The 25,648-nt window shown below is 52.0% G+C and overlaps 1 long non-coding RNA gene across 4 annotated transcripts in view; it reads right to left on the minus strand.

Annotated features, from left to right (window-relative positions):
* The window catches only part of LOC113879560, a 37,703-nt gene extending 17,200 nt beyond the window's left edge, over window positions 1-20,503 (minus strand). For 2 of the 4 annotated variants that reach the window (XR_003507383.1, XR_003507381.1), the window contains exon 1: window positions 20,338-20,503. This is a non-coding gene — a long non-coding RNA (uncharacterized LOC113879560). The remainder of the gene's footprint in view (window positions 1-20,337) is intronic. The other 2 variants (XR_003507380.1, XR_003507382.1) reach the window with 1 other exon arrangement.
* Between the last annotated feature and the right edge of the window lie 5,145 nt (window positions 20,504-25,648).

The raw sequence follows: 25,648 nt of genomic DNA on the forward strand, positions 1-25,648 counted from the left end.
AGGAGCAAATGTAGACAAATATGGGAAACCTATTGAAAATGTGCTCATTTCCCCCCATCCTGCCCCCATCTGGCAACTCCCCCGATCCTGCAGCACAGAATGAGTGCAGCTCACTTTTTCATCAAAATTCCACTGTAACTCAAAAAGCAATATGGCTGGAAGTCTCCTGATCCCTACATGGGAGTGTAGTTTTTATAGATATTAAACAAAAATCTCTAAATTAAATTTGCCTTTATATATCCTTTTAAAATATAGAAGCCCCTGGCCCCAGGCAGCTGCCTTGGCAATCACAAGTCTGCTCTCTATGTCTGTGAGACATGGGTTCATTTGAGGCAGCCACAATTTAAACAAAAGGAAATGTACTAGCATCTCCAGTTTTAAATTCAAATGATTTTTATCTTTTTAATCTATAAATTTATAATTTCCTTTCTTGTTATTTCTTAGGAATGCACACATCAAGAATAATAAATTGATATGTTAGTTGTAATAATTACTTAGATTCCTCTCTGTAGGCATATGGATATGAACACAGTTTTCTAAGATGGAAGAGGTTACTGTAACATATTGGTTTCCTATCAGAATCTCAAAAGTGAAGTCTCTACTTTCTATAATCTTCACAGAGCCACCAGAATGCCAAGGGCTGGCAACTGACCTAAAATTGGATTCCCCATCCTTTGCATTTGTATCATATAATCCCATCTGAATCTCTTATCATGGGTTTTCTGGAATCATATTTTGATACTGCTAATAGGAAAGTTTGACACTCTCCTTGCCCTGAGAGGTCCACAGCCCTCAAAATTTTGCCTTTTTATGAGCAATGTAATCAAGATTGGATGATACTTGTATTGTACCTCAGCTGACTGGGTACCAAGACACAGTATCACTGAGATGATTATCAAGGATAGAACAGCCTCCTCAACTCAAAGCAAAAAAAAAAAAAAAAAACCATAAACTTCCTTCCTGAAATATTCTACTGCCCCATTGAGCTAGGAACAACAATGAACATAGTGCTCAAAAATGCATTCAATTTCACCTACGAATTTCTTTGCAATTTGAATCCTAAAAAAAGAATTCACAAGACAGAAGATGGTGGGGAGGAATTTTTTTTTTTTTTTTAAAGGAAGAGTGTATTTAGAAAAGAATGAGAAGATGTCTTGCCACTAAGCCAGTGGGAATTTGAAATTACTCCAAGCCAAGGAGCCAATAGACGGGCTAAAACATAAGGTAGAATTCAGAGGGAGCTGATCATGTTTTGATCTCATTTTATGCTTTTCTTCATGCTTGTTTCCAAGACCTAATTGGTGCCTATGTTGGAAAATGTTAACACAGAGCAGCAAAGCAAAAGAAGGGCATCAAAACATCTTAGATTAATCCTTCTTCCAACCTAGATTTTGCCCTCTCCCTGAGTAAATGGCCATAAGATATTGACTTTCAAGAACCCAGATGACTGCCATTCCTTGGGTCATCTAAAAGTTATACAGAAGCCTTGGGAAGAAGAAGGTATCTTAACCTTTCTTTAGTCCAGCTATGAAAGGATCTTGGCCAATATACAAGTCATACATGAAATGACGAAAACAACAACAGCAAAACGTATGCCAAAAGTGAGTTTTGGTTGTATGAAAGTCCACCACGACTCTGAATGGTAGGAAGACCAGCTCAGAGAGAACAGTTAAGTCAAAGCATCATGCTGAGAATAAGGAGAGCAACAAATTGGACAACGCTGATGTGAAGCCTCTAGTACAGTGGTTTTTCAATTTGTGGCTCTTGAGTGTCTTGTAAGTGAGCGTCCAAGGTCAAGGCAGGGGGTACAGTTTCATAACTATTGTGCTCAAATCTTTCACTTCAACAGGCTAGTTCTACCATGAATAAAAACAAGTTATTATCAGAACTAGTTGTTCCAGTGATTACTGTGTGCGATCACAATTAAAAACCCAAAATGATAAACCTAAAAAGATATTCAGAGTCTCCATCATGAACACAAACTAAAAGCCAACATCCTTACACTTGCAGCGTTCATTCATTCAGAATGGACTGAGCTCTTTTTATGTGCCTGGAGCTGTGCCAGGAGCTGGGAAGTAAGTGAAACAGTTCAACTCCCAGCCTCCGAGGGGCTTCCAGCCCCAAGGGAGAGAGAGACACAGAGAACTAACCAAAACAGCATGTTTCATCTGTTCTGAGAGAAGTGGAAGCTCTGAAGTGGAAGCCGACGGTACCCATACTTCTGGCACTCGCGCAAAGTTAGGAATTCATTCTGGAAGGATTTTTTTGGGGGGGGTCACTATCCGCCTTATACTAATGTCCTCTGATATTTCCACAACCCTATCCATGTCTGTGTGTCCTTCTCTCTATCTTAAACCTTCAGGTAAATGCCCAAGGGACAAGGAGTTCCACTTATTCACTCCAGAAGGGAATCTAAATGTGGCTCATCAGTTAGACTAAAAAGAAAACCATCTCAGATCCACTCCTCCCCCCATGAAAATGACAGGGAGGCAGAAGACACACTCTACATAAGAACTACGGGAGAAACCTCCAGCTTCTTTATACAAGCCCCAATAATCAAGGAACAGTGAACCTGAGTGTCCCTCAGAGAAATAAGAACCCTGGTCTGACCTTCCCTACCTTTACTCTGTGCCTCTTTCCAGCTGAAGTTCCCATTTCTCTCTCCTTCCTCTCCTTGCTCTGTCCTACCTCCCATACTTGTTGAATACCAAATGAAATCACCTATCTTGGACATCTGTCCCAAGCAGTTCTCTTTCAAACTTCCAAAGCCCCTTGTTCACATTGTCAGAGAGTATTATGCCCTGTTTGCTTGCCTCGCTCGTGCTGCAAACTTAAAAACTCCTCCAGGCCAGGGCCCATGAGTTACTAATCTTTGTGTCCACAAGTGCCTCATACCATGCTGGGAACATCCTACCTGCTTAATAAGTGGGCGTTAAGTAAATGCAAAAGTGAGAAAGTCTCCATGGTGAGCAGGAAGATAATCACTCTTCCTCCTCCTGGATTCCTGTATTTTTCATGCTACACTCATAGCCCACCCATGCTTCCACCTCCTCCCAACACTGACGATCCACTTCTCAAGCCAGGAAGCTCTAAATGCAGGAAACTGTAAATCCAGAAAGCCTGCAGTGTCAACAGGTAGGCACAGCTGATCTTGACTTAACAATATTCCCCTAGGACTGGCTGACCCAAGCTGACCATCTCCTTCCAAATAAGTAACACATACGCGGGAGGTTCCTTCCTACAAGCTGAAGATGTGAATACTATCTGTCCTTTTTCTGTTTTGAATTTTTTTAAAAATGACTACCTCGGTACACTGATTTTTTTCCTACATCGACATTAAAAATATTGGATGCTTAGACTCATGGGGATGTAACTTGTATGTGTATATGGAAAGAGAGAGAGAGAGATTAAGCTGAGTATTTTCTTAAATTCACTTCATCCTCATGAGAAAACTGAGAAACAAACAAACAGAAAAATCTGAAAAAGAAAAGCAGAAAAGGTGAAGTCAAATACTACCCACACCAATTTGGCAGGAAAGTTTATAGTTTTTGTTGTGGTTATGCTTAAGGCATAGTATGTTTTTCTAGATGAAAAAAATAATCAATTCTAAAGTCTGATTCCTCATGAAATCCACAAAAAGAGCGTGGAGATAGACTAAAAGGAAAAATGGGTGAGATGCTTTCCTTAGTAACTTGCAGTTGTTCAGTCACTAAATGGTGCGGACTCTGTGACCCCGTGGAATGCAGCGCTCCAGGCTTCCTTGTTCTTCACCGTCTCCCAGAGTTTGCCCAAACTCATGTTCATCGAGTCTTAGACAACTCTCTGCTATACCTTGAGGACATTTTCCTGGGATCCCATGAGGAAATGGGACTTCTTAGCAAGAGGGAAGTTCTCGTGACTGTGTTCACATCACTGTCTTTCCCCATCAGAACAGGGAGCGTATCAGAATGTTTGAAATGAAACTATTTATTCCGATGTTGCAAATCCTACTCTTGGCCTCCATCAATCTGTGCTCCAGCTCCCAAGATGAATATGCCCAAGTATCTTAGGTGCTTTTTTTCCTTTTCCCCCTCCCATCTTTCCCTGACAAATCCAAGTGCTCTTTTAACAAGCTCTTTAAAAGGGATAAGGTCCCAAGCTTCTTTTGTGGGCACACGTAACACAGCAAGCACCCCCTGATTCACCTTTGAAATCAGAAAGCACAGAGGCATATTGTCTCCCGTCCCTGGAAGCAGCAGGCTGTGCCTTGAAGGGGAATCGCTGGCCCACTAGCTTGCTACCTGTCAGCTGAAGGGTCCACGGGCTAGAGCCTGCTAGAAAACCCTTTCCTGACCCCCTTGGCAAGGACAGATGACCGGGGAAGCACCACTTTTTCCCCGGGAGAAGCTCCATTTACCCTCCAAGTGAGCAGCTTTCTCTCCTAAATCCAGTGTGGAATGGAAGCTGACTTCCAACAAGTTGGCCCGGTTCCATCCAGGCCTGGTCTGTTGCTAGTGGGCTTAACGTAAGGTTCTTAACTTCCCTGAAGCTCAGTTTCTTTAGCAGCAAAGAGGAGACAATGGCAGTTCCTAAGTCCGTGGGGAGGTGGGGTGGGGCGGCTTGTGGGAATGTTAAGGTGCGGTGCTTAGCCGCGAGCAGGGCTCAGGGCTCGCTTCAGTCTTATTTCTTCTTTTTTTTGTAGGTCCATGCCTTTTCCTAAAGAATCTTTCTAGCTGTTGGCAATCAACTTTATTGCGCAAAGGTCAATATCCGGGGAAAATCACTCCTGAGCAGTCTAGAGATGGGAGGGTCAAACCTGCAAAGTAGATATTTCAACTGGGCGGCGAGAGTAGATAGAGCCGAACAATGCAGCGGGAACTCAATCGCTCACAAACCGAGCCTTGACTGCGCTCCCAGGTGAAGGGGAGTCTCGTACCAGCCACCCCCCTCCCCCGACCTTGCTACCGACCCTGGGTGAGCTGAACGAGCGCCCTTGACGCGCACCCTCTTAGTGCCCCCGCTTCGCCTCGAACCGGAAGGAGGCAGGGGCGCACCTCTTCCGTCTCCAAGATGCCGAAGCGCAAACCTAAAAGCCCGTAGTTTTCGGCAGAGAACACTGGGTACCGGTTACAGATACAGGAGGAACCTGCTCTTTTCTCCTGCCCTCAACTGAAGCTTGAGTCCCTTTACTCCCAACACTCCCGAGGCCTCCCCATCAAGTCACTTTACCGAGTTCGTGTAGATTTTTATCCCCTCCCCAACTCCATCCCAAACTGATCTCAGCTTCAGGAGGCCTTGGAGGACCAGGAGGCATGGCATTCCCCCACCCCCACCCCATCTCCTGGCCACGCAGGAGAGCCAAAGAACTTGGTTCTGCCGAAAAGTAGACTTAGGCGGCTAAGGGTTGTGTGTGGCTGGGGCAGGGTCAGGCGAATGCACTCCCACCTTGCAGGACCCCAGAGCACATCCCAGGGCTGGATGCCTCCAGGAGCACTAGATTTTTGGTTCCGGAGGAAACGTTGAGTCTACCAAGGTGGGGGGACTTAAGGGGGGCGCTGAAGATTTCCCAGGAAAAGAGAAGGTTAACTGAAGCCACAGTGATGAGTGAGATAGATGCCAACCACCCTTCCCCCACCGCGGCTCCTTCTTACCACCACCACCTCAAACATACACACACACACACACACACACACACACACACACACACACGCCCCTGTTCGGTGAATCCCAAACTAAGGCCATAAGACTTTCCCCACTCAGTGGCTCAGCGCCAGACCCCACAGCACTGTTTCTCCCTCCATCCCCAGGAGCAGTTTCTCTTTCTACACTGTTCTGCCCGCTGGTTTCAGTCCCAATTCCTCCTGGACAGTTCGTTCAGCCTGATTCCTACCGCGCACAGCACTGGGTGGTTGGGGGAGCCTAGCGTGGCCACTAGCATCTCAGTTTCTCTGGCTGACCTGGGTAGATGAGGCTCAGACCCCTGGGTTAGCAGCCCAGTGCGCTAGTCCCTCCCAGCCACACTGGGCTCACCTCCCCGGGCCTGCTGAAACACAGCCCAGCCTCTAGTTCTCACATTTCTCTTTTCGTAGTTTCTTTAAGCTAGCCATAAAGGTCTTACATGGTGGGTAAGGGTGGGGAGATCCCCTTGCACTCCTTCTACACACACACATTTTCGCACACTTCTGTCAACCTGCTACTGCCCAGGCCACAGCCAAAGGCTGTCCTGGAGCAGAAAGGGGTGGGGAGGAGGAGAGAGGGAAAAACCAATTAATCAAGTTTGCTCTCTCCACCTGGAAAGTTGTGTCCTGCTCGAGAGAGGAGTCAGCCTGGAGGGAAGGGTACCAGGGGAAAGAGTTGGCTGGCCCTGAGGTCTCAGCGAGGCCACTGCTGCAGGGTAGGAGAAACAGGAGAAGAGTTGGAGGGATACACCTTGGAAGAGGAAGGAGGCCAGGGCTGTTACCAAGAGACTAGAGGGAGGTGATGAATCCTGGGGCCTCCCAGGCTTTGCTGCAGCCCCACATGGCCAAAATCAGAGGCTGGGGAGGTCCTTGGAGTAGGGGTGGGGGGAACACACGATGGGGCATCTCAGCACGGGTCCCCAAACTCGGGTGCCTAGCCCTGGGCAGGAAACTTTCCTCTTTCTCAGGGCAGCAGGTACCCAGAGACGCCAGACCAAGGCTGGGGGAAGGGCACAGGCCAAGGGAGTGCTGTCTGAACCACCCTTGGCTGCAGGCAGCGCGAGAGAATCCGAATCCAGTGGAAGAGTGAAGGCAGAGGCCTTGGTGACGCTCGGATTACTCTGGATTGCATGTTGCTTTTCCCAGTTTCTACAGTTCCAGGTCCTGTCCTGATCTTTTATTCAGACGAGGCTTCGGGTTCTGGCTCTCGCCGGGTCCCCAGCAACCCCAGAGTATTCGCTGGACTGGGGAGGTGCCCCGCCTGGGCTGGATTCACCAGGGCCCGGGTCCCTCCTGTTCCACCTACGAGGCATCTCCCATGTCCCCAGTCCCCGAGGGGCAGCTCTGCCCGGCGGGCGGCCGGTGGTAGCAAGAGTAGGAAAGGCAGCCGCAGGCAGGCCGCGCGCAACTTTTTTTTTGAAACGCATTGCCGTCCCCCTGAAAGGTGTTATAACAGCAATTCAATTACCGTAAATGGCGCGCAGCGTCCTCGCAGCTGGGAAGTCGGTAACGAACTGTGGCCGAGGCGTGTAAAGGAATGGGGCTAAACGTACGCTATTTATCTCCCTCTCCTCTTTCTAATATCCTCTCTTTCCGCCTTTTCTTCGCTGTGTACTCATCATAGCTGGACCACAGGTTAATTAACTCCAAAGAGCTTAGTCTATCTGGACAGAAACACACTGAGAAATTGGCAGGAGATCCTGAAAACTGGAGGTGGGATCAAAAAGACCACCTGAAATTCCCTGCGTTTCCCTACAGGTCTGCAGCCTTGCCTTCAAGGAACAGAGTTCCAGGCGCATGTGGCGAACCGCCGGGAGTGTGGTCACCTGTGCGTGTGTGGAGTAAAAATATTCATGTCTGGTTTTAGATCGAGGAGCCGTGCCCACGAAATCCCACATGGCATGGTCTGCAGGCACCCAAGGAGACGTGGGGTCTGTTGCTGGTGTGTCGCCACTTACAGGCCACTGGAGACAACCCACACACTCGCCATTTGTGCCCTGGCACCGTGTATTTCCGGCTAAACTTTAAGGAGCGGTCCATGAAATTAACAATATCAACAAAAATGAGGCAAAGTGTTGGGGGAGGCAGGAGGCGAGCGGGAAGAGCTGCCTGCTTTCCGGAGTGGCGCTAAATCATTACAGTACTCCATATGTTAAAATCTAGAGGGAGGGCCGGAGGAGGGGGAGAACCCCTCACAAGGCAGCCTGGCAACCATTTAAATAAAGGTAAAATTAACATTTGCTCCTTTGAAGTTAGAGTACAGACAGCTTAAAAGCGGATTTTATTTAGTGGATGTCATATCAAAAGAGGCAGAAAGGCGTTGCCTCGCCTGGAGTTTTTAGTTTCATATATATATTTTTAAATCATTTTTAGAAAAGGCCAAGACGGCAACATGGGAATTCGAGTGCTTTCTCCCCGTCCCGCGGGGCCAGCCTCTCCCAGCCACCACGGGAGGTTTCCAACAGTGGAAACGCCGAGTTTTCCAAGCTCGTGGTAACACAGCCAGAAGATGCCTCTGGTTGCTCCCCTTTTCCCTACCCAGCTCTCGGGAAGGTTTGCGAGTTTCACTCCTGGAGAATGCCAAGAGCGTGCGGCCTGGCAGAGGGGTCGCAATGGGGCCCCGCCGTGCGCGCCAGCCTCCAGCGCCGCTGGGCTCCCTCTCTGAGCCCCGAGCCCTCCCTGCCCTGGTCAGCGCCCCCCACGGCCACCCTGTTCGGAAGGGTCCAGCAGCTGCGAACAGGGGTGCACTCTCAGGGTCTCCTCACTCGAGGCGGGACAGGCCGAGGAGCGCGGGGGGCCCAGCCCAGGGTTTGCCTGGGGATGATCCCAGAGCAGGGTGCTCGGCGCACGCGCTACCCTGAACGTCTCGAGATCTGGCTCAGGGGCTACCAGGGGCTCTGGGGTGGTTTTCGGCTTTGTTTACTTTAAAACCTAGAGGCGCGGGTTCCTTTCCCTCTCCCTGAAGCCTCTGACCTGCACTTTGCAGTTCTCCGCTCTGCCGCCCCTTTTTTTCCCCCAAGGCGAGACCAGGACGGGTTTCCCCTGTCATAGCTCCCAGGGCTGGAGACCTTAGAACGTGGGGACCTGGAAGTCACCCGCAGCCTGTGGTTTGGAGCGACCCCCTCTTCTCCATCCCTTAAGTCCCTGTCTAATAGGCTGCTGAAGGGGCACTCCGCGCGGGTCCTTGGCGGGGCCCGCACTCGGGAGTTTCAGCTCCCTTCCAGGCGCTCTGTGGTGGGCAAAGCGGGAAGTCCTCAAAACCGCGTCCTCGTGGTGTTTCTTGATGGAGCCTCCTGCCAGCTCTGCAGGCTGCAGGGAAGACCCCCGACGTCCCAGTCAAGGCGCCCCTAGCCTTCTCCGGCCCAGGTGCAGCGGGGATGGCGGTCACTCGGCGCGCCCGCCGTGGGCTTGATCCCCGCCTAACCCTCGCCCCGCCGGGCCCCGGGCGCGGCTCCGGCTCAGAGGCGGCGCCGTTTCCTTTCGGCCGAGGGTCCTCTCCAGCCTCCCTGGCTTTCTGTCCGTTAGCCCGCCGGCCCTTTTTCCAGCGCTTCTCCTGGAAGCCAGGACAAGGCCCCGACGTATTCAAGGCACAAAACCCCCGCTTTTAAAGCCCGGCTGGGAGCCTCAGTCCCTCGTAGGAGACAGAGAAAGGGCAGATTGAGAGCCCAGGGGGTGGCCCTCTTGCAATGAAAAGGGTCCCCTTCGTTTGCATCTCTGGTCAAGTGTTTAGAAGTTATACTCAGGGCTGCTGTCTATTCCTTTCCTGTGGGTCTGGGAAAAGATTCAGACATATATATATATAGGACATGCCGATCTAGAAGAGCCGCTGCCCTGTAGATATAAGGCCACTGGCTCGCAAATCTCCGGGGCGGGAGGTGCCGAGTGTCTGCCAAGGGTCTGGATGTGAGATTTGAGGGGCACTCTACTTTTCCCCCGCCTTTCTTCCGGAATCCCAAATCCAGGGGGTCCGCAGCCGAGTGCCACCCCCCCCCGCCGCCCCCCGCCTCGGCCTGGTACAGGAGAGACAGTGGCCACAGCTGAAGCCTGGTTCCCTCCCCAGCTGCCACCCCGGTTCAGCCCCTGCTCCCCAACTAGAAGGGGCTGGCAGCCGCTGCTCGGGTGGACAGAAGCTAGAGCAGTCAAGGATTTGAACTTGTAAAACCAGTTAGAGCAACTCTTAACACTTTTCCCTTTCTGCCCACCTGTTAAAGAACACGTGTTCTTAAACCGTTTGACTTGGTAATTCAGAGAACAGGAGACATTCTTTACTTTGGCCTCTTCCTCCTCTGTGAGGTCACTGCTCTTAACGCATACACTTAAGAGAAGTTCTTAGGCATCTAACTTCTGCTCATCTTGGTCTCAGACTTAATGAAACCCAACCATGATTTAAATTATTTCCCAAAAGTACCTTGTTGTTTGTCTACGCTAGCTAGGTAAATAGGAAAACTGGCAAATTGATGATGAATCAGCCATTCTTTTTTGATCTTCCTAAAGTTGGCCAAACTAATAGAAATTCATTTTACATGACTCCCATTTTAGCATAACTGGCATTACTTCTGCTTGTTCACAGTCTTCTACAGCTGGGACTGTCGAACCAGCTTCTTCTACTCAGCCTGGTCCCATTTCAGACTTCCTTAGAACTGTTCTCATAGGATCCACCGTCCCTGTTCCTTTATTTTCTCCCTTCACCAGCCATGGATCAATCAGAGAGACAATTGATTTTCCTGAACCAGAAAATGCTGACATCTTGAGGGGTTGGATTAAATCTGAGTGAGCACGAAATCCCACAAAATATGAAGCAGCCAGGCCAATCTCCAGGTTTAACAAAGTTCTGTGTGAATATACATGTATATGTGTAAGTGTGTACTTATGTTTATCCACCCCAACTTGCATAAGGTTGACAGTGGGAAGAAATTTTACTGTAATGTAGGGACACAAGCTGAATGAGAAATCATCTTAATAATCTGGATAAATGAAGAGAAGACCCAGACCTACATGTCTAGGAGTAAATCGCTAATTATGAAATCCAAAACTCTTGAGCTAGGGTCCTATGCTTGCCAGAAAATGGTCATTTTTCCTCTCTTTTATTGGAAATAGGATCCTAAATGCCTTTTGACGGAAAAGAAGTTACGAGACAAGATGCAATTTTCTCTTTCTTTTCTGACAACTCTGTCATCCAAAGGATCACAGCTATGTCAGGGTGTCTGTCTTGGGAAGAAAAAAGGGAGGGGGGGTGGAGAGAAAGAGTGAGCTAGTGAGAGAAACCCTGCAGCCCGTGGCCATCTTTGCATCAAATTTTTCCAGACCTCTATTTTTGATTGTGATCCCACTGATCTGAGTTTGAAATGCAAGCACAGTGAAGCCCCTAAGCCTTCAATCGTGTGAAATTTTCAAAAGATCTCTAGAAGCAATCTCAGGCTGCCTGACCCCTGACAGGCGCCGATCTCTTTATTCCTCTCTATGTCGGCACTTCATTTGTTGGAATATCTTTCAGATTTGCACCTCCAGATGACAAACCTGAGTGTTTATTATGTGTACATGAATCGGAAATCTTCAAGCCCGCAGAAAAGCACCATCTTAAACATAATATTTAATTTCCCGGCCTAAGTGTCTGCTTCTTTATTTGCTTTTCATTAGCTTAAATATTTTTTCCAGATCTCCCCATGTGTCACTTTGATATTTAGATGATTCTATCTTTTAATCATCATTTCCCCCTTGGAAAAAAAAAATCCCCTGTCGCCTGCGTCTGCGGAACTCACACTGCCACGTCACTGTGCGGCGGGCAGCGAGGCCGCGAAGCTGGACGCAGAGCCGATCGGAGTCTGGGGGGCACCTCTCCGGGACGGGTGGGGGGCGGCGGTGTCACAGAGAAACGTTTGCCTTGTAGCCGGCAGCCAGGGCTGGGCTGGGCCCGCTGACCATCTCGTGTCTCATTCCACCTCTCCTCCTTCAAGCCTTTTTAGATGATTCTTCTTCTCCTTTCTCAAAACAAAGCCTCAGGTGGCATGGAAAGGTGCTTTCACCGCTGGGAGTCGGGCCCGAGCTGCGTCTTGAGCCAGGGGCCAAGTTTATACAGCTCACCCCAGTCATGCGGGCACTCCTTCCGGCCCCGCACCCCCTCCCACCAGGCTCTCTGTGGGCCCCAGATCTTGGGGGTCCGACGGTGCTAGAGGCAGAGGGAGTGTGGGGGAGGGCTTCCTGGGAGACGATTGCTTTGTTAAACTTCCCTCTGTCGAATAATTCCGCGGATAAGATTTTGGGATGGGGACGTTGCCCACCCTTCCCCCAATCTCAGCCCCAGAGTGAGCTTTAAAGCCCAGCCATGCACTCAGGTGGACTGAGACTCACCCTACCCTGCGTAAGCGGGAGGTTGAATCGCCACCCACAAGCCCAGTCCCAGGTCGCGGAGGTGGTGGGCTGGAGCCTGAACGCCCCTCCCTCTGTTTGGATAGGCCGTGTTGCTATGATTAACTTATTAAACCCCCTCGTAATTATTTTAATTCGACTCGAAAAAATACTTTGGGCGGCAGTTACGATGTGTTTGTATTTATTCATCCCCCCCATAAAACCTGTGTTAAAACAAATGTTACTTTTCTCTCTCTGTACATAGACCCTCCCTATTTGAAATAGACCGCAGGGACTGCCATTAGATCGAATGGCAAGTCTTTATGGAAAGTGTTTTGCATAATTACATACCAAAGCCAGAACAGTCACCTCCACATTTTATGGGTCACAAACCATCAACAATTGCCACATTATTGTCCACGAAACCTTAGTCCCTTCATTGATGGAGCGGACTCCATTGCTAATCTAGAACGGGAAAGGATGGAAATTTCTTCTAATAAGAACCCGAGAAGATTATGTCCCCACTGACAACGTGTTTACATATAGTTATAAAGTTCAGAGGACCGACAGGGGAGAGGAAAGGAAATGGGGGGAAGCCTGATTAAGAGCCACGCATCGGTCTAATATAGATAGCGCATCAAAAGGAGTGTCTGAATGTCCTCCCCTTTTCAGATCCGACCCCTTCCTACCTTTGTCATGCAGTAATTAAGATATTCTTATTTAGACAGACAGCGTCTCTAGTAACTGAATAATATTAGCTCCTTTGATGTCAAACTTTTGACAGTTATCACACCAGCACTGGGCAATTTAGCACAAATGCCCTCCTTAAAAAAAAAAAAAAAAAAACACAGAAAACCCCCATTGGCTTTGAAGAAATCTAATAAGTGTGATCCTTATCACCAAATGATCTAAATCGCTGCCGACAGGCCGCCCAGCTATAAATTACATTTGGTGTTACATAATGAAGCCGAATTTGGGTTTTAGCTCATTGAGGCAGTGTTGGTGGGAACTGGGACGCACCCCCCCCCCTGCAATTCCTGTGTCCCCATTCCCGACTCCCAGAGCCTCTGTCTACTGTAAGAGCAAAACCTCACGAAATCGAGGGGTCAGGGCAGAGATGGGGGATCCAGCCGAGGCGCGGGCGCGGAGCTCAGTGCCCTCGCTTCGGCTTCAGAGCGCAGGGCAGGTTCAGCCAGCCACCTACTCCCGGATGCCACTTCGCCGTGGCTTTCAGAGCTCGGGCGCCAAATTTGGGATTTGCCAGATGGCAGGATTATCTTCGCGTCTGTTATGTGTGTGTGTGTGTGCGCGTGTGCGTGTGGAGTGTCTCGGGTGGGGGCGAAGATGAGGATGGAAAGCAGAGCCGGATCCGCCTTTGCCCGAGCTGCCTCTAGCAGCCTGGCCCCGTTCCGGGGCTCGGGGCAATCTCCCGGCCGCCCCGCCGCAGGCAGCAGGCGGAGTTCCGCCACCCCCCGCCCGTACAGACCGAGGCCCCAAGGCCCAGACGCGCGGAGCTAGGGGAGGGGTGAGGAGAGCGCTTCCCTCCGAGGAGAAACGGGGGCGGGGGGGAGGGGGCAGGCGAGTTGGAAGTGAAGGGGGCAGAGAGGGCTGGGGGGGAGGGCTGAGACGGCGACGGTGACACCTGGAAGGCATTGTCCTTGCGAGCGACACCTGTCAATCTCCGCTCCGGGGTCCCGGGGCCGGGGGCGGGGAGGCTGATGTCATCGTAGAGTCCCTTCCAGGCCGAGGGCGGGGAGGACTGGGGGAGGCGGGGGCGAGCGGAGCCAGGAGGCCTGGGAGACGGGTGGGGGAGGAAAGAGGGAAAATAAACAGCAGTTGCTCTCTCTCGCCGCGTGCTCTGCTCTGAATTTACACGGCCGTCAATATTCCAACTTTAGTTATTATTTCTCATCTCGAAGGGCCTGCCTAGCCTTGTCACTGGGGAAGGGGAACTAGTCCAGGGTCACACTGCATCCTCTATCCCTGGGAGCACCCCCTCATCCCAAAAGCCTGGAGGCGGACTGACCCTCCTTCCAGACCCAGCTCCCTCTTTGCCCGGCGGCTGTTCCCCGCCAGAGGCTGCGGGCTTAAGGAGGAAACACTTGGGATGAGTTGTGAAAAGTCTTGTGAGATTGCAGGGGGTGAGGGGAGAGTTAATTAACGTGGGGCTGGCTCAGCGAGTGGGAGAGCGGGCGGCGGCGTGGGTGGGCGGGCCGGGTCGAACGCGGGGATGCGCTCGGTGCGGGGTGCTTGTGATCTGGGGGCCCAGCTTGGAGGCCTGGGCTCGGGGGCGGGGGGGGCGGAGGGGGTTGGCGGGGGCCGGGAGGAGCAATGTGAGGGGTCCTCAGCGGGGGCTGCTGGCGTGCTCCGCGGAGCCTTCGATTGGTCCCGGGGAAATTCTGATCTCCCACCTACCGGGCTGGCACCCGCACCCCCCTTAGCGCTCCTGGACTCTCCCTCTGCCTATTCTTTTCGGCCCGAGCTAATTAGCAGCCTGCCAGCGGCCTGATTTATGGAAACGCTCGGGCGGGCGGAGACGCGCGGCGAGCAGCGGCCCGGTGCCTCGGGGCGGAGAGGAGGAGGAGTCTCAGCGGCCCCCTCCGCCCGGCCGGAAACTGGGAGTTGCTCTCCCCGCTACCCACCCTCCCACCCCGGCGAGGCCGGGCGCCCCCGCGGCCCCCGAAGCCCTAGCCTGGGAGGCCGGGAACCCTGGCGCCAGCGGGGCGGGCAAGGGGCGGTGGCCGGCGGGGTCCCTGCCGCCGGGTTCCAGCTCGGCTGACCCGGAGGGCGGGCCAAGCGCGAGGATAGCCCGAGATTTGTGCGCCCGGGTTGGGGCACCTCCTTCCCCACGATGTGGTCTGCAGAGAAGGAAAAGCGACGGGAAGGGGGAGAGGACGCTGCACGGGGTCGACAGCAGGCCCCTGGCGGCGGAGGGCGGGGGCGTCTCAGGCTCGGGTGGGCAGCGTGGAGCCACCAGCCCAGCGTGGCCCCCACGTCGCTAGTGACTGTCCCCGGGAAGGGCGTGGTCCCTTTCCTCTCCCTTCCCCTGGGTCTCATCCTCAAAGTCGTGTGAGTCGGAGCCTCCAGACTAGAGTCGGAGCCTCCGGACTAGAGTTGGAATTTGGAGCTGGGTGTAGGCTGGGGAGCGGGGAACCACAAGACAGGTCTAAGAGCCGCCCCTCCCCGCACTTGCCCGCAAACTCCGGCGCTGTCTCCTCACTGGCCTTGAGTTGCCCCCGATGACCCCGAGAGAGAAGGAGAGGCGCTCCCAGGCTTCCCAGTGGACCCCAGAAGTTGAGGATGGAGAGAGCAAGGGGAGGCGAGTTCGGGGGACAAAGTGCAGGGACCTGTTGCTGGCACTCCCTCAGAGTGGCGCCTCTCCCGGGGGGACAGGGGCAAAGGAAACGGGGGAAACCTCTGGGCCCTCCTCGCCCGGGAGAATTGTTGGAGGAAAGAGATCCTGGCAGACCCAGAGAGCTGGAAGCCCCTGGCATGCTCCTTCAGACTTTAAGGGGGCGGGGATAGGGACTGGGGGTTGAAATCATTGGGAAGGGAACCAATCCTCCCAAGCCCGGGCCCAAAGTTCTAACTGTAGGGAACTTGAGATGTCCAAGAAAATGTGTCAACTTTCTTTTAAAACACCCTACCAGTTCACCTTCCTTAGAACCGCCTCTCCGACTCTCTAACTGGGGGAGGTGAAGAATTAAGACCTTTCTCCCCATCGCAAGACCACTGGATGCCTGTCCCGGGGGGCTCTGTCTTTTCCAGGTTCCCTCGTAGATAAGGCCATTTGATGTCAGTGAGAACCGGAAGCGCTCCCAGCGCCACCCACCCAGGGCCCCTGGGAAATTTAGTTTTCTGCTCTTCTTCACCTTCCAACTTCTGCTACCAGTTCCAAAGGGTTAGTAATATCGGGGGTCAGGCAGGCCCTGGTCTTTCTGAACCGCGGCTGGAACCCTCAGCTGGGTGGGGAGCTGGGCTGAGCACACATCTCTCTCACGCATAGCGTTTAGTCCCCTGGGTGGTGGCCCCTCTGAATTTCTAACCGTGCTGAGGGCTGAAGTCACCTGCCCAGACAAACTGCGGTGGCCGAAATCTGCCCAAGTCTAAGCGGAAAGAGAAACCCATCCCCGTCAAAGTGTTGCCTTTAGGCAGCGCGGGTGCCAGGACTGCTGGGTCACCCAAGGGCCAAGCTTCAGTCTCAGGGCCTCACCAGGCCACGGCTCACAGGGCAATCACAGGCCGATTTCAGAATCTGCAGCCTGCCCAGCAAACGCTGGCGGTTAGGCGCCCAAGTAATATTATTCATTCGTCATTTTCAAAGTTGATTTATCGCAATCGACAGGTTAAAGCCTCATCTGACTTCATTACTTTTAAAAGCTGTCTATTTCACAACTGTCACTTTTCATCGCTTAACTCAAATAAATACTTGAAGAAATGAATTGGAAGAGACTTTTAGATCATGTTTATAATTCTTGGTCGCCACGTTAACATTCTAATGACCTGACCCTCTGAATTTCTGTAGATTCCTAAATCGGACCGAAATTTCCTGCATTTATATCAGAAAATGTCAGGGAGGGTGAGGGAGCCGGAAATACGGACTAAAGGAAGTGCAGCTGGCGACAAGTCGGCGACCGCGTGCAGCTTCAACAGTCTCCCCAATGGGGGCGAGGGCCTAGGCCAGGTACCCAAAGCCCCTAGGTAAGGGGGCAACGCTCGGGGCAGGGCTCCGGGGAATCAAAATGCTGAAAAGAGGGCCCAGCCTGATGTTTGCGCGTGGAGCCCGGGTCCCAGAGAGCCGGGGGCAAACCGCAGAGGAAGTTCACGCAGGATAGAATTTCTGTTCACCGTGACTATTTATGACTATTATTATTTCTGACATTGTTTCCAAACTGGTTCTAATGGGCCCCACAACCGCAGGTTGAGCGTGACAGGGTGAAAGGCATTTCCTGCCCGTCGTCTTTGACTTAGAGCTGTGAGATACCCACGGAAGGCAAGTGTGGAAACGAAATCGTGTGGATGGAAATAGTTAAATAATTTGAAATAGTTTCTTCTTCCATTTTGCTGTCATTTGCCCAATGCTGGGTCTTCTGGAGCTAGTGTTAATCTCTCTCTCACCCACCAATTCACAAGGAACCAGCTCTCAGAAGTATTAATAGGTTGGGGGTGGGGGAAGAAGGGAACACAGAAAGGAGGGGGGAACACCACAGAGGGGAAAAGTTTTTTTAAAAAGAGAGAGAGAAAAGGAAAAGAAAGGAAAAAGAAAAACCTATCAAACTGGAAAACTGCCTAGTTTGGGGACAAACCAATAAGGAGTGCATTACATTTTCTTTCCTGTATTTTTTTTTTCTTAAAATATATGTATGTGTGTAAATGAAGAAGAAGAAAAAGAAAAAGAGAAGGAAGGCTCCCGAGCCCGGGGAGGAGCTGCCTAACCCTCCGCAGTGTCCGGGCCAGAGTTGACCCCGCGCGCGCTCACCGGGCCAGCGGACCCTGCGCCGCCGCGCCGGCCCCGCCCGGGTCCCGCTGCGAATACGAACTTCGCAGCCCCCGGGACCACGGCGCTCTAAACGCGCCCCGGCGGGGCCCCGCCGCGCTCCCCGACCCCGCCAGCTTCGCGGTCGCTGCCGTGGGCCTCCGCTCACCCCGAGAACCCGCAGGCCGAGCGGGTCTGATCGCTCCCCGCCTTTTGGCGCCGAGGCGAAAGGGAGGCGGCGGGAGTGACGCTCGCAGGCCGCGGTCTCTGCGGGAGCGAGGCCGCGGCTCTCGGCGCGGACGGCCGGGCGCTCTGCCGCGCCCTGGAGCGCCACCTCGCTGCGGAAACGGGAATTTCTCGGCCGCCCCGCGCAGCCTCCCGCCTCATTGGACCGTCAAGAGTTTTCCTTGCATCATCTAAACTTGAAGACAAGCCGAAACGCACAGGCCTTCTTCCCACCGATCTGTGACCAATATACCCCGCAATGTCTGCACTGGGCGAAAGGGCAAATCATAGGAGAAAGAGGAGCAAATATACAGCTACAGCAATACCGAATCTAAGTGGTGATGCTGCTTTCATAGGAAACATAAATGAGCGGTGTCTTCTTGGAGGCCACGGATTTGGGCCGTCGTGTGTTCCAGGGCCACTCAGCTGTGGCGGCTGCGAATATCTCCCAGGAGGCGGGTGCTTATGAAGTCAGACCTTCCCAATTACGATTTCCACCCATATCCACTCATTCTCATCAGATGAACATAAAGAGGGGCTGTGCCATGCCTGTCGCCAGCCTACTGGGACCTTGTCCCCTCCCCCCCCCAACCTTCAGTTCTGCCGACAAAATAACCACAAAATGCCGCCCCTAACTTGTACACCTGTAGGCCAGTGAAAACAGGAAAGGCAAGAAGTACAAATCACACAGCAATTCTCTTCAAGGTGCAAGTTTGACCTTATTTTATCCGGTTGGTAACTTAACTGTTTTGTCCTACTCTTAAGCTCACACGACTAAAAATACACAGAAAATTTAACTCACTTATATGTGTATTTGTTCAATTTGTTGTTTCAAAGCGCACTGCCCCAGACACAAGGTGGTTAGTAAAATATTTCACAAAACAAGATTTTTTCCTGTTAAAAGTAGAGTATCTACTTTAGGGGTGATTAGTAAGATATTTCACAAAACAAGATTTTTTTTCCTGTTAAAAGTAGAGTATCTACTTTAGGGGTGATTAGTAAGATATTTCACAAAACAAGATTTTTTTTCCTGTTAAAAGAGAGTATCTACTTTAGGGTCCTGTGAAGATTTGTGTGGTTTCTTTGTTTTGAGGCAGGTACAGAACCTTTCTCTAATTTAGTTCTGACTGCAAGTTTGTTTTTGTTTAAAGGAACTCGGTGGCTCCCACATAGAACAATGGTTGGACTGGGGACTACAGGGTTGGGGGAGACTGTGCTCGTGGTGGTGGGTGAGCCCTGGCATTTCCCTGCCTGAGCAAAAGCAACATGGAGAGCCTTTCCCGGAAACTCTGCCCTCTCTGAGTTGGCAGGGTGAGTTCTCTAAGGGCTGGCAGGCAAGGAGGGAATGCTCCTTCTCCCTGTAACCAGCACTCCTCAGTGAAGATTAGGGGGCTCTCTGAGGGCCCTTGCTCGAAAATTATAGGGCTGCATCAGGAAAATAGCCACGTTGGCTTGCTGGGTGGTTGTTCCTTCTCCATCAAACCAGGAAAGATTCCTGAGAGACCCGATGGGAAAGAGGCCCCAATTTCCTAGCAGGACTTGAATGAGAATTCCTCACCCCAGCCAGCTGAGAAAGGGTGGCGCAGCCCCTGGGAGTTCTGGGGCTTCCTCACCAGAAGGGATGCTATGTTGGGGTAGAAGGGAGTAGCTGAGAGACCCTGGGAACTAGGAGATAATTCCTATCAGGGTTCAGGGGTCCACCGAGGGACAAGGATGAAAACAGAGGAGAAGAAAGCAGAGAAAATGATAGGCTTGAATCTATGTACCTCTAATTCTGAGAAGTCTCTAAATTGGAAAGCTTTTTCTTCTTTCTCCTTCCCTCCTTATCTTCCCTCTCTTCATTTCTCTCTCCTCCCCCTCAGCTTCTCACATTCAGATTTTCTGTCCCCCCCCCACGTCGAATAATGCCTGGAGATGAAAAATGATTTTTATTGCTATTACACTTCCTACCGCAAGATGCAGTGCAAGGCGGCAGAGTTTGTATTACAACTATGTCACGGTGTTTCACTGATGCAAAACATGTAGCCAGAGGGTGTTGCTAATGACTCCTGGATTAGAGAGAGATTGAGACTGGAGAAGGAGAAAGAGAGAAAAAGAGAGGAAGGCAGGAGAGGAATTTCATTAGAGGAAAGGGGAGGGAGTGTCACCATATAATCAGGTCTAATAATCTCATCAGGATATTTTCGGATTTCGAGATTTTAAGAGTGTGAACTAGAGAGAGCAATATCCTTTTAAACACCATAAAGGTGGTTGTTGTTGTTGTTTTTGCATGTTAAATAACTATTAATTATGTTTACAGTCAGTTAAGTGAAGAACTCTCCTCCGGAAAGAATCAAACTTCGGAAAACCCTTAATATCAGATTAAAGGCTTTTCCAGGAGCCGCCCCGCTTGAGGGAGGTGGGGACCCGGTAATCAACCCGCAGTGTGTGGACCGCTACGGGGCCTGCGGAGGCTCACCGCCCTCGCCCGCGGTCGTGCACACACTTGCACACTTGCCCGGGACGGCCCGTCCGGGCCCGGGGCTCAGCCTCTGCTCGGTCTTGGCCAAACAGTCTCTCCGGGCTCGGAACTCCCCGGCGCCCTCCCCCGAGACCGGCTCTACTTAGGGAAGCGGGAGGTTTCGAGGTTCCTACCGTGGCCCGGGCCGGTCCCACCGACCAGCGGTCCGCTTCTGCCCCCCGGGGCACAGCGAGGAGGGCATCCCCTCGGGGCCGCGGCCCTTTGAACTCGTGAGCCCCGGACTCCCGGCCGGCGGCGCGGAGCTCGCTCGGGGCCCGGCTGCGGAGCGGAGTGTGGGTGGCGGGCGGGGTGGAAGGGGAGTGGGGGAGGCGGAGGGGCGGGGGGCGGGGGCGGGAGCCGGGCGCTAAGCCTGGAAGCTTGGCTGTTTACCCAAACGATTTTCCTTTCAGGCCCGAGACACCAATGAGACAAGATCAAGCTCCCCTCTTCGGGGTGTGTGTGTGTGTGTCTGTGTGTCTACGTGTCTGTGTGTGTGTGTGTGTGTGTGTGTGTGTGTGTGTGTGTGTGTGTGTGTGTCGCCTCCTCCAAGCGCGGCTTTGTGAATGGGGGCTCCGGGGACGCCGACGAGGAGGGACCAGAGGCCGACCCGGGCGCCAGCGCCTCCTCCCGGGGGCTGGGAGAAGCCGGGAGGAGGGCGAGGGGTCTGAGCGCATCGCAGGCGCCCCTGACGCTCAGTGTGGTCCCGATGGAGGGAAGCGAGCGACAGGGACACAGGCCGCGGAGAACCAAGGGCCGCATTCGCGAAGGCCGAGCCGGGAGGCGCCTGGTCGTGTGTGTGTGTGTGTGTGTTGGGGGGAGCGGTGAATAATGTGAATCACATCCTACTTCCAGTCCCTAATTTCCGATCCCTCCAAAGCCCCAATCTAACTCCTTAGGCCACTGATTTCTTCCCGACTCCCTTGCTTGAGATCTATTAGCTGTAAATTAGGCCAAGGTTTTGGCGTTTACGGTACAACGCAGGCCATGTAATCCGCGCCGCTAGGCTTGAGTCTGGGTCCATCCTTGCTCCGAAAAAAAAAAAAAGATTAGAAAGCAGGAGGGGAGGGATGGTCTGTACTGACAAGGCATTTGTCATTTTTAAAGGGCTCCACATCCAAGGATATCCATCAGCCTAGGGGGAGTGGGGAAGAGGCAAGGGACGCGGATGGGGCAAAGTCCCGGGCTCCGCGCAGCAGGTGAGCGCCCTCCTGGGCGTGGCTCCCGCTGCAGTTCCAAGGGGACATCCGCCGCCGAAACGTCGTTTGCAAAATAATAACAAGAATATTAGAGGTATTATTGATAATAAGAATCAGGAAGGCGGGGTGATATTTAATTGAGGTCTTAAGATGAAATCCAGCCTGAAGGTGTCTTATGTATATTTAGTGGCAGGTCTCCGACAGCTCAGCCCAGGCCGATGAAAGGCTTACCCAAGAATGTGTTTCTGGAAGAAAAGGGTGTCCTTCCGCTGCTTCTGACTCAGCTATTATTGCTCCTCCTGTCTCGGCCTGCCCCTGCTCCCCCCCAAACCCCACACTGAAGGTCGTCATTTTTTCTTGTTTGCTTTAAAAATCGCACCCCCCCCCCCCACCTTTCCCAGCAAGTTTTTATTTAATAGAAGTTCCCATCTCCTGGCGCTGACCCGGGCAGAGCTCAGAAGAAACCGGGTAACACTTGGTTCGGGCCTCAGTATCTTGGGTTCACGGTGGTTCAGACCTGGACAAACACACTCGGAGAGGGAGGAAGGGCGGAGGTCCTCGGGTGTTCTTCCCGTGTGTTAGGGGTGGAGGGCTGTGGCTCTGGGCTCAGAGGGGCCGGAAGCAGCTGTTGGGGATCTAGGTACGAGTTGGGGGCTGGGGGACCGCGGCTGTACTGTGGTTGATTCAGAATAAACGTGTATGAGAGAGGTGATGCTCACGGAGGAACCGGAAGTGCCTGATAATGCTAAGAGCCACAGCTAACATTTACTGAGTGCTTACTATGTACCAGACACTGTGTCCTTCCCCTGGGACACCTCGCAGTGGTCAGGGGTAGGCCGCAGACGAGGGGGGCCCGGAGGGAGGGAGCAGGTAGGTAGCCAGAGAGGTGGGAGCCCGTGGCGGCGGATAAGAGGTTCCTGCCTCGCAAGGCGTCTTCTGCCCGAGAGGAGGGGTCGCGCGGGGCAGCGAGGCCCGGGGCCCAGCCGGCCTCCCGCCCTGCTTGTGGTCCTCCACATCCGACCGGCCCCGCGCGGCCACGCACTGTGCGGGGCCCCCAACCTCCGGCCGGAGAGAAGGAGGGCTAGGAGTTCCACTGATGTGCCCACTTCTTCCTGCTGGAATTCAGGAGGCAAGGCGACTGGGTCGTGAGGAGGGCGAAGACCTCGCGAGGCCCGGGGCGAGCGCGGGTCGCGCCGAGACTAGGCCCGCAACCAGGCCCGAGGCCTCCTCCCGCCGCCCAGGCCCCGGGCGCGGCGGCGCTCCGAGCGAGGTGCGCCTCCCTCGCGGGGCCGCGGGCGCTGCACCGGCTCCGAGGCCTCCGCCTTCCTCGCGGCCCCAGGCGCGCCCAGGGGTCGGAGCGGGGCGCAGGCCCGGCCGCTCTCCACGCCCCACCCCGCCGGGGCGCCCCGGCCTCCGCTCCCAGGCGGCTCCGGGAAAGAGGGCTCTGGCTTCCCCCTGCACGGCCTCCCCTTCTCACCCCACCAAACCAGGGGCTGAGACTCGCCGGTGACCCCGTGCCGTGCCCCGCAAGGGTGGTAGAAAACAGACGCTGCGCTCTGCAGACAAAAGGCTTCCGCGTGCAGGCTCGGCTGGAGCACGTTTCGCACCCGCCTCCACCTAGGCGGAGCAGGTGGTCGGGGTGGTCGGGGTAGAGAGCCCCGACTGATCCCAGAAACGGAACACCTCCGAGGCCCAGGGCATCGGCACGACCCGGGTACCTGCTCCCAAAATACCCAGTCTGCCCCCGCCCGCCCCGATTGCCCCCACCCAGCCACCCTCCTATAAAAGGGCGCCCTGTTCTCTCTTTTTTTTTCTCTTTTGGCTTCTGGACTCATTGCGAATCACCTGGCAGCAGGGAAACACCGGCTCCTGATATCGACCAGCAGAGGTTACTTCTTTCTCTAAAAAACGACTCTAGCTTCTTCTACTAGACCCGAGGGAAAATTCACATTAAGAAACAAAACAAAACAAACTTTAAACCCTCTCTGGGTGCGAGACGTGGTGGGGCGCGCTGAGCTTCCGATCTCTCCACGCTGACTCACCGCCGCACCTGGAAAGCTAGTCCTGAGAAGAAGAAATAGTCTTATCCTGCAGTCTATCATTTTGGTATTACAAGTAACAACCGTGGAGCGAGAAATACCCCCGGCCTAAGAATATTGATAGATGATAGTAGCGATATTCACAATCGATCCTTTAATAGGCAGACGTCATAAATCATGTTCAATTCCCTGACAGCACAGTACTTCACTTAATAATATAATTAAGATGAAAACTCTGGAGGTATTGGAGGCAGCGGGTATTGATAGCTTCAGAAATTGCATTCTGAATATGATGATGGAAGGGAAAAGGACTTTTGGAAAATACAAACCCCTTCCCAAAGGATGGGGTTTTCAGGGTGCTCTCTTCTGGGCAGCCCTTTTGACCTTTTCGACCCCCAACGCTCAGCATACACCTTTTCCCCCCAGCAGCAATCCCCATCTCTGATTGGGTAGACGGGGTAGACCAGGTCTTTCTGAGAAAAGATGTAGAGGAAAATAAGGAGAAATTGGGCTTGGCTTGGGTGAATGTCCTGTGTTTAGGAATCCTATAGAAACCCATTCCTTCAGCCTGAATCTGGAGGGGGAAAATGTTTAGGAGAACTAGGAAATGAAGCTGTTTGGTTGTCTCAATAAAATTAATTTCCTCAACAATGTTTTCAAAAGTACACATAAATCACTGGACATACGCAGGTTTAACTGCCTATGAGCATTTCCATCATTGCTCTCCAGTCAGAATCATGGACCTCAGGACGGAAACCAAAACTTCACTTAAAAAGTAAAAGCAGAGGGGCGAGGTCCTGTGAGTGTGATGATTTGCTCCCTGCTTCATGAGTAGAGCTGATTTTAAGTGCGGCTAAAATTATTCCAAAGGACAGAATATTAATCAAATCAATCAGAGCTGACAAATGAGAAATATTTGAAAGTCAGGGGTAATTTACAACTTTGTTATTAGTTAAGAATCGCCTGCCTTGTAACAGTAATTAATAACACTTAGGAATGATTTGGAAATCCCCCTCCCATGCTCTTTATTTTCCTCTGTCTCTTAAGGAAGGAAAGAGAAAAAGGAAGCAAATGAGTGATCACTAGAAACAGGAAAAACACTGAATCGTTTGTGGGGAGAACAAAACTGGATAATATAAAAGAAAAGGAAAAAAAAGATTATCCCCATGGGAGGCCATCAGGAAATAAAGAAAATACAGGAGGAGGGATAGTAAATCAGAAAATGAATTCTGTAACCATACCCCATGAGCAGGCTGGCTAAAGGTTGAATTTCAAATGGCCCAGAAACCCCATCAAAATGAACAGTGCTGCTAAAAAATCTTGAAAGTAGCTCAGCTCTGAATCAAGGCAGAGCTCAGGGCATTGTCTGTTTTGTTGTTGTTAACAATGTATTTCTTTATAGCCCAGGAGCAGACGTGTGCAGGCTCTTTCCCAAATTCTATCCCTGGAGACTGGACTGGCTTTCATGTTTCTGATGTTAACTCTCCTCTTGGTCATTGGCAATCCCCTCCCCCCATCTTAGGTTGATTATTAGATTGTCTCAACCCCACCTAAACAACACACCAAAATAATGACTTGTTGAAAAACTATAAATCATTTCAGTGTCTGAGCTTGGAAAACCACTTCAGTCAACAGGCTTGCTGCGAGAAGGTAAAGAAATCCCCAACCTTCTGCTGAGGAAAAGCTGCTACTTCCCTGAAGTTTTATTTGTTAGATGGGGGAATTTTTCAGGCTGGTTTAAAAAAAAAAAAAATGGAGAGGGGGGAGGAAAAAAAAATTTTTTGGTAAACTTTATCTGGTCTTTATTATAAGCCCCAGTGTTGTCTCATTGAGCTCAGGCTGGGTCTACACAAGGTAGCTAGAGATTGAGATTTATTGGTCTCTAAATGAAAAGATTCATTTGATATAAGAGGTTAACTCAAAGTTCCTATACTCTGACTAGCTTCAGCAAATGTCTCTGTCGAGTCAGCACAAAAGCAGTTCAAAGAAATCTGAAAAACACACACAGATACAGACACACAAACACACTTGCCCACTTAAGCCGCAAATGCAATTCTCTTTTCTTTGTTGTTTCTCTGTCATTACAAACCTTCAGATTCTTTCTAGGTGGCTGGGATGGTTGGCTCCCCCCACGCACATGCAGCTGAACTTTGCCATTTTGTATCTTTTCCTTTTACTAGCCCTGAATGAAAGGATAAGGGGAGGGGGAG

Source organism: Bos indicus x Bos taurus, chromosome 21 (assembly GCF_003369695.1).
Source record: "Bos indicus x Bos taurus breed Angus x Brahman F1 hybrid chromosome 21, Bos_hybrid_MaternalHap_v2.0, whole genome shotgun sequence".
Lineage (NCBI taxonomy): Eukaryota > Metazoa > Chordata > Mammalia > Artiodactyla > Bovidae > Bos > Bos indicus x Bos taurus.